The following is a 17,407-nucleotide window of genomic DNA, read 5'->3' on the forward strand; positions in this document are numbered from 1 at the left end:
TAGGCCCTTTGGCCCATCTAGTCTACACCGACCAGTGACCCCTGCACATTAACACTATCCTACACACACTAGGGAACATTAAAAAAACCCATTTATACCAAGCCAATTAATCCACAAACAAGTACATCTTTGGAGTGTGGGAGCAAACCAAAGATCTTGGAGAAAAACGCACACAGGTCACGGGGTGAATGTACAAACTCTGTACAGACAGCACCCGTAGTCAGGATCGAACCCGGGTCTCTGGCGCTGCAAGGTAGCAACTCTACCGCTGCACTATTGTGCCTATTGTTGGGAATGTGATGTACCTGAAGCCACCTCCTCTCATCAGCTGTTTAATTGTCCACTTAATGTGCTCAGAAAGCAGTTTCAATCTGATCCATTGTTTGAGAGGCTGCTTAGCTCTTTCTATTGTACTCTGTTGTTGCTTTATAGAATGCTGTGTGGCATCTTCACCAGGCTGACATCTCATTATTTTTAGATATGTCTGGCACTGCTCCTAACAAGGCCTCCTCACTCGCCATTTAATGTAACTATAGTCAAGTCAAGTCAAGTCAAATTTATTTGTCACATACACATACTCGATGTGCAGTGAAATGAAAGTGGCAATGCCTGCGGGTTGTGCACAAAAAGAATATAGATAGGCACATAAAGATGGAGCAACTCCACGGGTCAGACAGCATCTCTGGAGAAAAGGAATAGATGATGTTTCGAATCGAGACCCTTCTTCAGACCCTTTAGTTCACTGAGGGTTAAACATAGAACATAGAAAACAATTTGTTCAACCTCTCCTTATCGCAAATATCCTTTGATCCAGGTTGCATTCTGGTAAATAATAATAATAATAATACATTTTATTTATATAGCGCTTTTCATATACTCAAAGACGCTTTACAGAGATTTTGAGAACATAGGGGAAATGAATAAATAGATAAATAAGTAAATAAATAAATGAACAGAGAAAGGAGACAGAAGGTGAGGTGACCTTCAGTGGTTGAAGGCAGTACTGAACAGGTGAGACTTCAGCGATGTTTTGAATGTGGTGAGTGTGGGGGAGTCTCTAACGGTTTGGGGTAGTGAGTTCCATAGGGTGGGAGCAGCGATGGAGAAAGCCCTGTCCCCCCAGGATCTGAGTTTAGTCCGGATGTGGGGGGATAGGAGATTGGCAGCGGCAGAGCGGAGGGTGCAGGTGGGAGTGTGCCTGTGGAGGAGGTCGGTCAGGTAGGATGGGGCCAGGTTATGGAGGGCTTTGTAGGTTATGAGGAGGATTTTGTACTGGATTCTCTGGGGGATGGGGAGCCAGTGGAGTTTATAAAGGACGGGGGTGATATGGTCACGGATCGAGGTGTGTGTGAGTAGATGGGCAGCGGAGTTTTGAATGTATTGAAGTTTATTGATGATTTTTGAGGGTGCGCCATAGAGGAGGCTGTTGCAGTAGTCCAGACGGGAGGTGATGAAGGCGTGGATGAGGGTTTCTGCAGCTGTGGAGGAGAGGGATGGACGGAGACGGGCAATGTTTTTGAGGTGGAAGAAGGCTGTCTTTGTGATGTGTTTGATGTGTTTGTCGAAGGAGAGGGTTTGATCAAGGATGATTCCAAGATTCCGGATGTGAGGTGAGGTGGATACTGGGAGACCATCAATGTTGAGGATGAAGTTTTGGGTGGATTTGGTGAGCATTTTTGGACCAATGATAATGATTTCAGATTTGTTGCAATTGAGTTTGAGGAAGTTTGATTGAAGCCAAGATTTTATTTCAGTAATGCAGTTTGTCAGTGTAGAGTGTGTGGTGGAGGAGATTGACTTGGTGGAGATGAGGAGCTGGATATCATCGGCGAAGCAGTGGAAGTTGAGACCATGACGGCGGATTAATTGACCAAGGGGGAACAGGTAGAGGATGAAGAGGAGGGGGCCAAGGACTGAGCCTTGGGGGACACCTTGGGGGAGGGGAGCGGTGGGGGATTTACAGTTGTTAATGGAGATGAACTGGTGTCTGTCAGAGAGGTAAGTTTTGAACCAGGATAGGGCTGTGCCGGTGATGTTAAGGGAGGTTTCAAGTCGGGTGAGGAGAATGGAGTGATTTATGGTGTCAAAGGCGGCGCTGAGGTCAAGTAGGATGAGGATGTTGAGGTTGCCAGCGTCGGAGGAGAGGAGAATGTCGTTTGTGATTTTGAGGAGCGCAGTTTCAGTACAGTGGTTTGAGCGGAATCCCTTCTGTTCCCTCTCCAAAGCACAACTTCATACTTCAGAACCTCTCCAAACTTCACATATTCTGAATCTTTAATCATTCAGAATGCTAGAATCTAGATGCATAAGCATGTTAATACCACTTTTGCTTTCACTATGTTATAATTATGAATTTGATGTGAACAATTGAATAAGGAATATGACTAAAATCGCAATAGGTTCTTTAAAGTAATTGATAGCATCATCATTTTAATATCTTTTGTGGGCATGGAGCAATACTTCATTCCGTTGTATAGATCTTAAATTCAGCTTTATATTCAGTGAATATAATATCCTGTTTTTTCCATCCAACGAAGTTTCTGAAAGCCTGCCAGTCCTTGATGGTCAACACTGAATGTAAAATCAGACTTGCTTTTCTTTAAGGTACCTTGGGGAAGCATACCCAATTCCAGGAAAAATATTTGGCTCAGCTTCTCCTGGTTGTCCGGTGGGAAGGCGATGTCCTTTGTCAACCAGATCCCATGCTACCAACAACGCCTTTGGAAAACTTGCCGAAGGTAACTCCAGAATGAAATTACACTTTAAAAGCAGCATTCCTTTAGATTCACTTCCAATGTTTATAATAAACTTATAATCATGTCTTGCTTAAGGCTGGTTAAAATGCGTTTTTGCTCGGTGCCTCGTGCCTGATGTTAATAGGTGGTGGTCATATCATATATATATACAGCCGGAAACAGGCCTTTTCGGCCCTCCAAGTCCGTGCCGCCCAGCGATCCCCGTACATTAACACTATCCTACACCCACTAGGGACAATTTTTACATTTATCCAGCCAATTAACCTACATACCTGTACGTCTTTGGAGTGTGGGAGGAAACCGAAGATCTCGGAGAAAACCCACGCAGGTCACGGGGAGAACGTACAAACTCCTTACAGTACAGCACCCGTAGTCAGGATCGAACCTGAGTCTCCGGCGCTGCATTTGCTGTAAAGCAGCAACTCTACCGCTGCGCTACCGTGCTACCGTGGTGGTAGAGTTGTAGCATGAGTATTCATGCCACTGTCTGCATGATCCCAGTCACAATTCCGCCTGTACCCAGAGAACAGCAGTGGGAGGAAGCCTTTGTTGGCAAGGTATTTCATCATGGTTGAATAAAAGGTCCAGGCTACAGTAAGCTGCTGAGTGATCATCTATGGGAATACTTGCTATGAGGCACTTCAGATAGCACCGTGGCGAAAGAGACTAAAATGTTATTTGAGGGTTTGTAGGAACAGGCATTTTTCTCCAACCCCAAAGTAAAATAGATCTGTATTACACTGTAAATGTAAGAATCTTTTATGAACATAATCAGACACAATTTGATACCAAGTCACAGAGGTAGAAATTATTTTATTCACAAAATGCTGGAGTAACTCAGCAGGTCAGGCAGCATCTCGGGAGAGAAGGAATGGGTGACGTTTCGGGTCGAGACCCTTCTTCAGACTGATGTCGGGGGTGGGACAAAGGAAGGATATAGGTGGAGACAGGAAGATAGAGGGAGATCTGGGAAGGAGGAGGGGAAGGGAGGGACAGAGGAGCTATCTGAAGTTGGAGAAGTCGACGTTCATACCACCGGGCCGCAAACTGCCCAGGCGAAATATGAGGTGCTGCTCCTCCAATTTCCGGCGGGCCTCACTATGGCACTGGAGGAGGCCCATGACAGAGAGGTCAGACTGGGAATGGGAGGGGGAGTTGAAGTGCTGGGCCACCGGGAGATCAGTGGCGTTAATGCGGACCGAGCGCAGGTGTTCAGCGAAGCGATCGCCGAGCCTGCGCTTGGTTTCGCCGATATAGATGAGTTGACATCTAGAGCAGCGGATGCAATAGATGAGGTTGGAGGAGGTGCAGGTGAACCTCTGTCTCACCTGGAAAGAATGTTTGGGTCCTTTGATGGAGTTGAGGGGGGAGGTAAAGGGACAGGTGTTGCATCTCGTGCGGTTGCAAGGGAAAGTGCCCGGGGTTAGGGTGGTTTGGGTAGGAAGGGACGAGTGGACCAGGGAGTTGCGGAGGGAACGGTCTCTGCGGAATGCAGAGAGGGGAGGGGATGGGAAGATATGGCCAGTGGTGGGGTCCTGTTGTAGGTGACGGAAATGTTGGTGGATGATATGTTGGATCCGCTGGCTGGTGGGGTGGAAGGTGAGAACGAGGGGGATCCTGTCCTTGTTGCGAGTGGGGGGATGGGGAGCAAGAGCGGAGCTGCGGGATGTAGAAGAGACCCTAGTGAGAGCCTCATCTATAATGGAGGAGGGGAAGCCCCGTTTTCTGAAAAACGAGGACATCTCGGAAGCCCTAGTCTGAAACACCTCATCCCGGGCACAGATGCGGCGTAGACGGAGGAATTGGGAGTAGGGGATAGACTTTTTGCAGGGGACCGGGTGGGAAGAAGTGTAGTCCAGATAGCTGTGCGAGTCGGTGGGCTTGTAATAAATGTCCGTCACTAATTTTTCTCCTGTGATGGAGATGGTGAGGTCCAGAAACGGGAGGGAGATGTCAGAGATAGTCCAGGTATATTTAAGGGCAGGATGGAAATTGGAGGTGAAGTGTATAAAGTCAGTGAGTTCTGCATCGGTGCAAGAGGTAGCACCAATGCAGTCGTCGATGTAGCGGAGGTAGAGTTCGGGGATGGGGCCAGTGTACGTCTGGAACAGGGATTGTTCGACGTACCCGACAAAGAGGCAGGCGTAGCTAGGGCCCATGCGAGTGCCCATAGCTACGCCTCTGGTTTGGAGGAAGTGGGAGGAGTCAAAGGAGAAGTTGTTGAGGGTAAGAACCAGCTCTGCTAGGCGGAGGTAGAAATTATTATGAGTGACTGAATTATCAGCCAGAACAAGAATTTATAGAAAGTAAAACAGTCTGGCATAAGAACACGATGTCTGTGCCGAACATGATGCCAAGACCAACTCTTATCTGCCTGCACATAATCCATATCCCTCCATTCCCTGCATAAGACCGTAAGACACAGGAGCAGAATTAGGCCATTTAGCCCTTCGGGTCTACTCTGCCTTTCAATCCTGGCTGATCTATTTTTCCTTCTCGACCCCATTCTCCTGCCTTCTCGCTGTAAACTTTGATGGCCTTACTAATCAAGAAACTCTGCTTTAAAAATAACCAATATCTTGGCCTCTGCAACCATCTGTGCCAATGAATTCCACAGATTCACCACCCACTGACTAAAGAAATTCCTCCTCATCTCAATTATATAGGTACGTCCTTTTATTCTGAACATGTGTCATCTGGTTCTAGACTCTCCCATTACTGGAAACATCATATCATATCATATCATATCATATATCTACAGCCGGAAACAGGCCTTTTCGGCCCTCCAAGTCCGTGCCGCCCAGTGATCCCCGTACATTAACACTATCCTACACCGACTAGGGACAAATTTTACATTTACCCAGCCAATTAACCTACATACCTTTCCACATCTAGTCTTTCAAGGCCTTTCATTATTCGGTAGGTTTCAATGAGATCCTCCCTTATCCTTCTATACTCCAGTGAGTACGTCCAGATCCTTCAAATGCTCCTCATACGTTAACTCAATCATCCATGGGATCGTTCCTGTAAACATGTGGACTCCCACCAAGGTCAGCACATCCTTCCTCAGAAATAGCGCCCAAAACTGCTGACAATATTCCAAATTGGCCTCAACAGTACCTTATAAAGCCTTGCATTATATCCTTGCTTATTTTTCTTTTTTTAATTTAAATTTAAATTTTTTTTTTTTTTACAATAGTCCTCTCGAAATAAATGGATTTTCCTTACCCCCGACTCAACCTGCAAATGAACCTTTTGGGTATCGTGCACCAGCACTCCCAAGTCCCTTTGCACCTCCAATTTCTGAATCCTCTCCCCATTTAGAAAGTAGTCTCTGTCATTATTCCTTCTACCAAAGTGCATGACCGTACACTGCGACTTACCAATCACAGAAGTCAGACTAACTGGCCTATAACTCCCCCCCTTAAACTGTGGAGTCAACATTTGTGATTTTCTAGTCTTCTAGAACATTCCTGAAAGATCACTATTAATGCCACAATCTCAACAGCTACCTGTTTCAGAATCCTGGGGTGTAGTCCATCTGGTCCAGGTGATTATCTACCTGCAGACCTTTCAGTTTCTCAAGCACCTTCTCCACAGTTCTAACAACTGCACTCACTTCTGCCCCCTGGCTCTCTTGAATTTTTGGCACATTGCTGGTGTCTTCCGCTGTGAAGACTGATGCAAAAACATATTCCATTCATATGCCATTTCTTTGTTCCCCATTACTACTTCTTCAGCACCATTTTCCAGTGGTCCAATGTCCACTCATGCCTCTCTTTTACTTTTTATATATCTAAAAAACATTTGGTATCCTCTCATATTATTGGCTAGCTTACGTCCATATTTCATCTTTTCTCCCCTTATTGCTTTTTTAAATTACCTTCTGCGTGGCTTTTAAATGCTTCCCACTAATCTTTTCCATGTTATAGGCCTTCTCTTTTCCATGTTATAAGCCCAACCAGAATTCTCCTGTATTATATCTGCCTCAACAACCACCCCTGGCAACACATTTGAGGCATTCGTCACCCTCTGTGTAAAACATGCCCCGCATATTTTTTTTAACCTTTGCCTTTCTCACCTCAAAGCCGTGTCATTTAACATGAAGGACCGAATGGCCTACTCCTGCACCTATTGTCTATTGTCTATTTGATTTATCCATCCTGGGGAAAAGATTCTGGCTGTGTAACCTTTCTATACCTCTCATGATTTTCTATACTTCTGTCGGGTCACTTTGCAACCTGCGGACAATACAATCCAGGTCTATTCAACCTCTCCCTGTAGTGAATTCCCACAAATCCAAGCCTCATTCTGATACAATGTAGATACAAGGAACTGCAGATGCGGGTTTACATAAAGTGCTGTGGTGACTCAGTGGGTCAGGTGACGTTTCAGGTCAAGACCTTTCTTCCGATAGATTGTGGTTGGGGGTGGAGGGGGGAGGAGATGTGTTGGGTTGAGAAAGTTGGAAGCGAGGAGGGGCAGGACAAAGTCTGGTGAGCGATAAGCGGATATAGGTGAAGGTTGGTTTATAGGCAGAAGGGTAGAAGAGATATGAATCGTCAAGACAGAGGAAGGAGAATTGGTGAAAGGCGAAGGGGAGAAATGGCTACATGTACAGGTGGGGCAGAGAGAAGAGGATTGTTTTCGGTAGTTACCAAAATTTGGATAATTCAATGTTCATACCATTGGGTTGTAAGCTGCCCAAGCGGACTGGAGGTGCTGTTCCTCCAGTTTGCGTGTGGCCTCTGGCCATGGAGGAGCCCTGGGACAGAAAGGTCCGTATGAGAAGGGGATGGCAAGCACAGTGAAAAGCTTTTGTTTGCTTTCAGTCCAGTCAAAGAAAGCACAATACACGAATCCAATGAAGCCGTCCGCAGTGCACAGATAAAGGATAAAGTGTACAACATTTAGTGCAAGATATCACATTGAAGTCCGATTAAAGATAGTTCAAAGATTTCCAATGAGGTAGATGGGAGGTCAGAAACACACTCTAGCTGATGTGAGGACCATTCGGTTGCCTGATAACAGGTGGTAAGAAACTGCTCCTGAATGTGGAGGTGTGCATTTTCAAACTTCTGTACCTCTTGCCTAACGGGAGAGGGGAGAAGAGGGAGTGACCATGGTGAGACTGGTCCTTGATTATGCTGGCAGACTTGCTCAGGCAGTGTGGTGTAGATGGAGTTAATGGGAGGTAGGCTAGTTTGTGTGATGGTCTGGGCTAGGTAAACAACTCTGCAATTTCTTGTAGTCTTGGATGGAACTGTTTGCAAACCAGGTTGTGATGCACCTGATAAGATGCTTTGTACAGCGCATCTCTATAAGTTCGTGAGGGTTTTTGGGGACATAACAAACTTCCTTAGTCTTTTAAGGAGGTAGAGGAGTCAGTGTGTTTATTTGGCCACAGCTTCCATGTGGTTGGTCCAGGACAAATTGCTGGCGATATTTATTCCTAGTAACTTGAAACGTTCGACCATTTCTACTTTGGCGTCATCAATGAGTTTAGAGGACTGAGAAGCATAGTTAAGAAGGAAATCAGGAGGGCCGAAAAGGGGGCAGGGGACAGCTTTGACAGATAAAATTAAACACTAAACACTATTTAGTGTCCACTGACAGTGCAGGATGCACAAAATGTAGTGACTGGTGCACATTAGATGCTGTTTGGTGAATTGAGTTGAGTTTTGTTTATTGTCACATGTACGGCATCTCCTGTCCAGGTGTAGATAGAAACATAGAAACATAGAAAATAGGTGCAGGAGTAGGCCATTCGGCCCTTCGAGCCTGCACCGCCATTCAATATGATCATGGCTGATCATCCAGCTCAGTAACCTGTACCTGCCTTCTCTCCATACCCCCTGATCCCTTTAGCAAAAAGGGCCACATCTAACTCCCTCTTAAATATAGCCAATGAACTGGCCTCAACTACCTTCTGTGGCAGAGAATTCCACAGACTCACCACTCTCTGTGTGAAGAAATGTTTTCTCATCTCGGTCCTAAAAGACTTCCCCCTTATCCTTAAGCTGTGACCCCTGGTTCTGGACTCCCCCAACATCGGGAACAATCTTCCCGCATCTAGCCTCTCCAACCCCTTAAGAATTTTATATGTTTCTATAAGATCCCCCCTCAGTCTTCTAAATTCCAGCGAGTACAAGCCCAGTCTATCCAGTCTTTCCTCATATGAAAGTCCCGCCATCCCAGGGATCAATCTGGTGAACCTTCTCTGTACTCCCTCTAAGGCAAGAACGTCTTTCCTCAGGCTAGGAGACCAAAACTGCACACAATAGTCCAGGTGCGGTCTCAAGATAGTTTTAGGTGTGCGGGGGAATTATGCTGGTTTATTAGTCATCATCGAAACTCCTTATACTGAATAGCCCAGGAGGGTTTATAGGTTTAGTCAGCAACAAGCAGACCATACAACAGGCTGTAAATTTTTAGATGCCGTTAATAGTGGTCTCTGCTTTTCTGATTGTTCACTAATATTTGGCCAGTCAGGTGGATAATAATAAAACTTCCAGATACTTATGCTAACAATAAACATTCTTAGAAATTGGTGAGTTACCTTCCATTGGGACCCTGGTCAAGATTTCGTCAAATAGAATTTATTTTTACACTTTGTGCACATTTACACCTACTAAAGGTGCTGATGCGAATGGTATCGTGGGTTATATAATTTGATGTATTATTACCCCTTCACCTATATCCGCGTTCTGTTTATGTTTATAGTTTACCTCTGGAACCATGATATTGCAATCTGCAGACAATGTTATTTATGTAGAGTAACAATTAGGTTTTCATTTAGAGTTATTGTGTCATATAGTCATACAGCGTGGAAACAGGCCCTTCGGCCCAACTTGCCCACACATGTCCCTACTATACTGGTCCCACCTGCCTGCGTTTGGCCCATATCCCTCCAAACCTGTCCTATCCATGCACCTGTCTAACTGTTTCATAAACATTGTGATAGTCCCTGCCTCCACTACCTCGTCTGTCAACTCTTTCCACACACCCACCACCCTGTGTGTGAAAATGTTACCCCTCATATTCCTATAAATCATTTCCCCTCCACCTTAACCTATGTCCTCTGGTCCTTGATTTCCCTACTCTGGGCAAGAGACTCTGTGCATCTACCTGATCTATTCCTCTCATGATTTTGTGTACCTCTATAAGATCACCCCTCATCCTCCTGCTCTCCAAGGAATATAGAGTCCCAACCTACTCAACCTCTCCCTATAGCTTAATAATCCTTTAAATTGCTGGACATCAGGAATTGATCGTCCCTACAGCCTTGCATAATGTGTGATCACTGGACAGCAGCCAGAGACTCTGCACCAGCTCATGATTTTTAAAGAGAATTTTATTGCATGTAATACATCTGGAATTTACATTAAGAGACTTTCATTAAACTGAGTACCTTTAAAATCAATAGAAGTAAAATTGGGGACAAAATGCACTAAGGTAGAATTTAGAGATCTGATTTTCATGTGACTGGGTTTCAGACATTTTTATGACCTTATGGAGTTTTACTAATGTTGTTTATAAAATGTCAGGATAGTTTAAAGAGTCCATAAACCAGGTTATGGGGGTTGGGGGGGGGGTGGGGTTGGGGTTGGGGTTGGGGGGGGGGTGGGGTTGGGGGGGGGTTGGGGGGGGGGGAGTTGGGGGGGGGGGAGGGGCTGAAGAGCAATTCCATTCTTAACAACAGTGGATGGCAATCATGTAAATGTCAAAGAAAAAGCTGAGACATGTTGGCCGGTGTGGCCAATTGGGGCCGAAGGGCCTGATTCCACACTGTATAACTCTCTGACTCTATGAAGGCCAATGTGCCAAAAGCCTTTTTGACCACCTAATGTACCTGTGATGCTACTTTCACTATGTACCTGTACTTCTTGATTACTCTACAACACTCCTCAGACCCCTACTATTCATTGTGTAGGTCCTGCCCATGTTAGTGCTCCCAAAAAGCAACACCTCACATTTCTCTATATTAAATTCCATCAATTTATCAAATCAGCTTACCTGCCCAACCGATCAAGATCCTGCTGCAATTTCCGGCAACCATCTTCACTATCTGCAATACCAGGCACACCACTAGTAACAGGCCTCCATTTCGATAAGCAACCATCGCCCTTTGCTTCCTTCCATGAAGCCAATTCTCTATCCATTCAGCTATCTCTCCTTGAATCCCATGGGATTCAACTTTCCAGAGCAGCATATCATGTGCAACCTTGTCAAATGCCTCACTGAAATCTATGTATACAACATCTACAGCTCTGCCTTCATCTACCTTTTTGGTCACATCTTCAAAATACTCAAATCAAAATTTGTGAGTCATGACCTCCCATGTACAAAACCATGTTGACTATCCCTTGTCAGCCCATGTCCATTTTCAGACAATCTTGTCTATCCTGTGGGAATAATACTTTCAAACAGAGATACTTAAAATTTATAGAGTCAAAGTCATACAATATGGAAACAATCCCTTCGGCCCAACTTGCCTATGCGGACCAAGATGTCCCATATACACTCGTCCCATCTGTCTGGGTTTGGCCTATGTCCCTCTAAACCTTTCCTATCCATATAGTTGTCCAAATGACTTTTAAATGTTATAGTACCTGTCTCAGCTGCCTCCTCTGGCAGCTCGTTCCATATTTCCAAAACCCTCTATGTGAAAATATTGCCCCTCAGTTTCCTATTAAATTTTATCCACTCAGCTTAAACCTATGTACTATAGTTCTTGATTCCCCTACTCTTGATTCCCCTACCCTATCTATTCCCCTCATGAAATGATACACTGCTGTATGATCACACCTCATCCTCCTACTTACCACTGAATAAAGTCCTAGCCTGCCTACCCTCTCCCTATAGCTCAGGCTTCATCCTAGCAACATCCTAGAATATCTTCTCTGCACTCTTTCCAGCTTAACATCTTTCCTATAGTAGGGCGACCAAAAATGAACACAAGGCTTCCAAATGTGGCATCTCCATCATTTTGTACACCTGTAACATATCGTCCCAACGTCTATACTCAGTACCTGATTGATGAAGGCCAATGTGCTGAAAGCCTTCTTGACCACCCTGTCTACCCTTTCAAGGAACTATGTACATGCACTTTAAATCCCTCTGCTCTGCAACACTCCCAGAGCCATGCCATTCACTGTGACGTCCTGCTCTGGTTTGACTTCCCAAAATGCAACAGCTCATTATTAACTGCACTAAACTCCTTTAATTATTCCTCAGCCCACTTGCCCAATTATTCAAGATCCTGTCGTAATTTTTGATAACTACCTTCACTATCTACGATACCACTCTCTGCAAACTTACTAATCATGCTTTGCTCATTCTCATCCAGATCGTTGATATAAACCACAAACAACAATGGGCCCAGCATCAATCCCCGAGGCACACCACTCGTCACAGGCCTCCAGTCCGAAAAATAACCTTCCACCATCAGCCTCTGATTCTTTCCACGAAGCCAGTTTTCTATCCAGTCAGCTAGCTCTCCCTGTAGCCTCTGCGATTTAACCTTCCAAAGCCGCCTACCAGGCAAAACCTTATCAAATGCCTTGCTGAGGTCCATATGGACAACGTCTATGGGTTTGCCCTCATCAACCTTTTTGTTTATTTCTTCAAAAATGTTATGCTCAGCATTTTATTCATGGTTTATGTGCATATAAAATGTCTGAACTTTAGTTTTAAGGTTATCAAACTAGAGACATGAGACGGTTGGAGATGAAAATATTGGTACGCAGAGCTCATGTTAATGATGTCATGCTGCCTGCAGGGATTTGGCTATCCGATCTGGCAGGTCGCAGACATTTAGATAACCTTTGTTCTTTATTTTTCCTTCCGACATGACTTATTCAAATCTTTGTTTCGGGCCATATGGAGGAACATGTGTTGGAGTAATATAGTCATTCACTGATCAGATTATACTATCTGTTTGCATTACTTCAGATTGCACTATGGTCTTTGCTGCATTCTGCTGTTTTGTATTTGTTGTTCCATTGATTGTTGTATGTATTATTATCATGCCTATTTTATGAACTTCAAGCAAACAAGGAATTTTATTGCACCCTGGTGTACATGACAATAAACTTCCCCGAATCTAACCATGGGTTTCAAGATAGCCTTAAAACATGGCTATTTAAGAAAAAGGTTACCTGACTTCATGCTCTCTGCATTAGGATGGAGAGTGACACGGTTAATTCAGAGACTAATGTCCTGAACTGAAAAGAAAGGAGAGTTTGAAGGTATGAGATGTGAATTGGCTAGGATAGACTGGCAAATTATACTTAAAAAGGTTGACAGTGGAGATGCACTGGCAAAGATTTATAGACTGCATGGATGAACTCCAAAAATTGTTCATCCCTGTCTGGCGAAAAAATAAAACAGGGAAGGCGGCTCAACCGTGGCTAACGAGGGAAATCAAGGATAGTGTTAAATCCAAGGAAGAGGCATATAAATGGGCCAGAGGAAGCACCAAACCGGAGGACTGGGAGCAATTTAGAACTCAACAGAGGAGGACAAAGGGGTTAATTAAGAGTGGGAGAAAAGAGCATGAAAGAAAGCTTGCGAGAATATAAAAACTGACTCTAAAAGCTTCTTTAGATATGTAAAAAGGAAAAGATTAGTGAAGACAAATGTAGGTCCCTTACAATCAGAGACAGGTGAATTTATAACGGGAAATGGCGAAACGGTTAAACAAGTACTTTGGTTCTGTCATCACTAAGGAAGACACAAACAATCTCCTAGAAATACTAGGGGACCGAGGATCTAGTGGGAGAGAGGAACTGAAGGGAATCCACGTTAGTCAGGAAATGGTGTTAGGTGAACTGGGGACTGAAGGCAGATAAATCCCCAGGGCCTGATGGTCTGCATCCCAGAGTACTCAAGGAGGTGGTCCGAGAAATCGTGGATGCATTGGTGACCATTTTCCAATGTTCTCTCGACTCTGGATCAGTTCCTGTGGACTGGAGGGTAGCCAAAGTAACTCCACTTTTTAAGAAAGAAGGGAGAGAGAAAACAGGGAATTATAGACCAGTTAGCTTTACATCAGCTTACAAAATTAGAGCACGTGGTATTGGGGGTAGGGTATTGACATGGATAGAGACCTGGTTGGAAGACAGGAAGCAAAGAGTAGGAATTAATGGATCCTTTTCAGAATGGCAGGCAGACTAGTGGGATGCCGCAAGGCTCAGTGCTGGGACCCCAGTTATTTACAATATATATGAATGATTTAGACGAGGGAATTAAATGTAATATCTCCAAGTTAGCAGATGACACAAAGCTGGGTGGCAGTATGAGGTGCGATGAGGATGCTATGAGACTGCAGGGTGACTTGGATAGGTTGGATGAGTGGGCAGATGCATGGCAGATGCAGTATAATGTGGATAAATGTGAGGTTATCCACTTTGGTGGCAAGAACAGAAAGGCAGATTATTATCTGAATGTTGTCAGATGGGGAAAAGGGGAGGTGCACTGAAAGTAAGCATGCAGGTGCAGCAGGCAGCGAAGAATGCTAATGGCATATTAGCCTTCATTGCGAGAGGATTTGAGTTTAGAAGCAAGGAGGTCCTACTGCAGTTGTACAGGGCCCTGGTGAGACCGCACCTGGAGTATTGTGTGCAATTTTGGGCTCCTAATTTGAGGAAGGACATTATTGCTATTGAGGGAGTGCAGCGTAGGTTCACCAGGTTTATTCCCGGGATGGCGGGACTGACATATGATGAAAGAATGGGTCGACTGGGCTTGTATTCACTGTAATTTTGAAGGATGAGAGGGGATTTTACAGAAACATAACATTCTTAAAGGATTGGACAGGCTCGATGCAGGAAACATGTTCCCGATGTTGGGGGAGTCCAGAACCAGGGGTCAAAGTTTATGAAGAAGGGACTGAGATGAGGAAAAATGGCTTCACCCAGAGAGTTGTGAATCTGTGGAATTCTCTGCCATGGAAGGCAGTGGAGGCCAATTCACTGGATGTTTTCAAGATAGAGTTAGATTTAGCTCTTCGGGCTAAAGGAATCAAAGGAAATGGGAACGGGGTACTGATTTTAGATGATCAGCCATGATCATATTGAATGGCGGTGTTGGCTCGAAGGGGCGAATGGCCTACTCCTGCACCTATTTTTTCTGTTTTCAACCTAGGTAGTAAAAGAGTTTCATGGCATCTGGCTTTTTTTAATCATTTATTTTATTTTCATTATTGGCATTTATTTTCAATTTATTTCAATTTATTTATAATTCATTTTGATCGGACCAATTTGGGATTTTGATGTCGTCAGTCCTAATTTCTTTCTCGACTCCCTTAAAGTGGAGAATTCTTCCTGATATGATTCCTCAAGGAGAAGTAAAATTCTATAATTTGACTGTTGCCATGTAGTTTGTTTTGGCGATCAAGGTGTGCATCTTGTGATAACCGACCTAACGTCACGTTTCCATTTTGAAAATCATAAAATCATGAGAAAATGTAATGTATCGTTGCCTTGATGTCTACTCTGTAATTCCCACCACCATTGCCCCCTTAAAGCTTTTGCTTTCTTCTCGAGCTCTAACCTCACTATCAGCAGGGGAAAATAGCTGGTGAAGCTGGTGAACTTCAGCACCATTCTTTCAGAACCGAACATACCAGCCAAATTCTTAAATTACTGAATTCTGCTTTCTTTGGAGCAAATGTTTTTCAGCGGAGAGTGAACACTTAACAAGAATACCACATACATCACAATATGGTATGGCACTTATGGAAATCAGGGAGCCTGTCAGGTTATATCGCACACAACTTGTCATTTTATCCACAAAATAATTTCTTGCTACAGACAGCATAGTATTCTTCACAGCTTAACTTTACCGCAAGCATTGTCTGCTTCTCGTTGATTACTTCTTGCAGCACAATGCCTTGCTGTGTCCCTTTCTATCATTTCCTGTTCTCAGTAAATGCAGACATCAAAAGGCTTTCAAGAATTTTCCAAGCAACATGTTTGAGATCTTTTTCAATTGAAATAAAAGATTCAAACTGTCTACCCTATCTATCTATGCCTTGCATAATTTTATGTACTGCTATCAGGTTCCCATTCTGGGGCATCCTGAGTGCCTCTCCATTTATTGTCCAGACCATAATGAATCTTCAGACAAGTGGAAAGGTCACGGCATCTTATCTTATTTTTGGTCAATACTTTATGGTGCGCTGATGTGTGGTTGTCACTCAATTCTGCTCCCCTGACCTGTTATATCTATGTATAAAATGCCATCCATTTTATCTATGGTGGAAATTCACCTCAACCATCTAATTAATTGGTGGTCCACATATCATCCCAAGCCAACATCAAGGTGACGATGGATGAATTATACTCCGTGTCAACTCTCTTGGGATAACAAACTGATGCCCCGCTCATCCTCCCTAGCTACTTCAATCAAGCTAACTTTAGGAATGCCCTCCCTAAATATCATCAGCACATCTTCTACCCCATGTGGGGTGTTAATACTCTTGACCACTGCTACACCACCACCAAGTACACATATCGCTCCAATCTTCACCCTTATTTTGACCACTTTGATTATCTATCGGCACAGCTCCTACTGGCTAGTAGACGGAAACTGAAGCGATGTACCAACAAACAGAATAGTGAGGAGGCGTGGGGTCGGCCTCAGGACTGCTTGGAGTCAGTGGACTGGAACATGTTCAAGATCACTTCATCCAGCTTGAGTGAGTATGCCTCAGTTGTCACCGATTTCTTCAAGTAATGCATTAACAACTGTGTTTTGACAAAATCAGTTAAGGTCGATCCTAACCAGAAATCTTGGACGAACAGGAAGATTCACTCTCTGCTAAAGTCGAGATCCAAGGCTTTTTAGAAGGATGATCCCACACTTAACAACAAAGTCAAGTCTAATCTCCACAGGGTCGCAGGGATGCCAAGAGAGACTTCCAAAACAAACTGCATGTTCAATTTAATCAAGTGGATGGCAGGTGACTGAGGCAGGGCCTGAAAACCATTACGGAGTACATCATGGGGTACGGAAAACCATCACGAAGTAGGGGGTGACCTGTGGCGGCGACTGATCTCTACTAGATGAACTTAATACCTTTTGCACCCATTTTGAACAGGCAGATAAAATTCAACAAGTCACATTCCCTCATCCTCCCACTGCCGCTGTCTTATACATCTCAGTGGCAGAAGTCGGATCTGCTTTCATCAGGGTAAACTCTCAGAAAGTGGCCAAAGTGGATGGAATCCCCGGACACTCTCTGAAATCGGACATCAATCAATGGGCCACAGTCTTCACCAACATCTTTAAACTCTCACTCAACAGGTTTCTGTCCTCATCCGCTTTAAGGAAATCTCCATCATTCCTGTTCCTGGGAAAAATAAAGTGACCGGTGTCAATGACTACCACCTGATAGTTCAACGTCGACCACAATTTAGTGCTTTGAAAGACTGGCAATAGTTCAGATTTGCATCAGTCTTCTGGACAATCTGGACACCCTGCAATTTGTGTCCAGGAAATATAGGTCTAAGGAGGACACCATTCTCTTTTGTATTACATTCAGCCCTGGATCACCATGATCCATAGTAACACCCATGTCAGGATGCTATTCACTAACTACAGCTTAGTCTTCAACGGCATAAAATTGAATAATAGACAATAGACAA

The 17,407-nt window shown here is 44.2% G+C and overlaps 1 long non-coding RNA gene across 1 annotated transcript in view; it reads left to right on the top strand.

Moving 5' to 3' along the window:
* LOC144596975 (uncharacterized) overlaps positions 1-16,393 on the top strand; it is a 31,464-nt gene extending 15,071 nt beyond the window's left edge. Inside the window, exons 2-3 of the long non-coding RNA XR_013547677.1 lie at positions 2,605-2,738; positions 16,326-16,393. This is a non-coding gene — a long non-coding RNA (uncharacterized LOC144596975). The remainder of the gene's footprint in view (positions 1-2,604; positions 2,739-16,325) is intronic.
* The last annotated feature ends 1,014 nt before the right edge of the window (positions 16,394-17,407 follow it).

This window comes from Rhinoraja longicauda, chromosome 9 (genome assembly GCF_053455715.1).
Source record: "Rhinoraja longicauda isolate Sanriku21f chromosome 9, sRhiLon1.1, whole genome shotgun sequence".
NCBI lineage: Eukaryota > Metazoa > Chordata > Chondrichthyes > Rajiformes > Arhynchobatidae > Rhinoraja > Rhinoraja longicauda.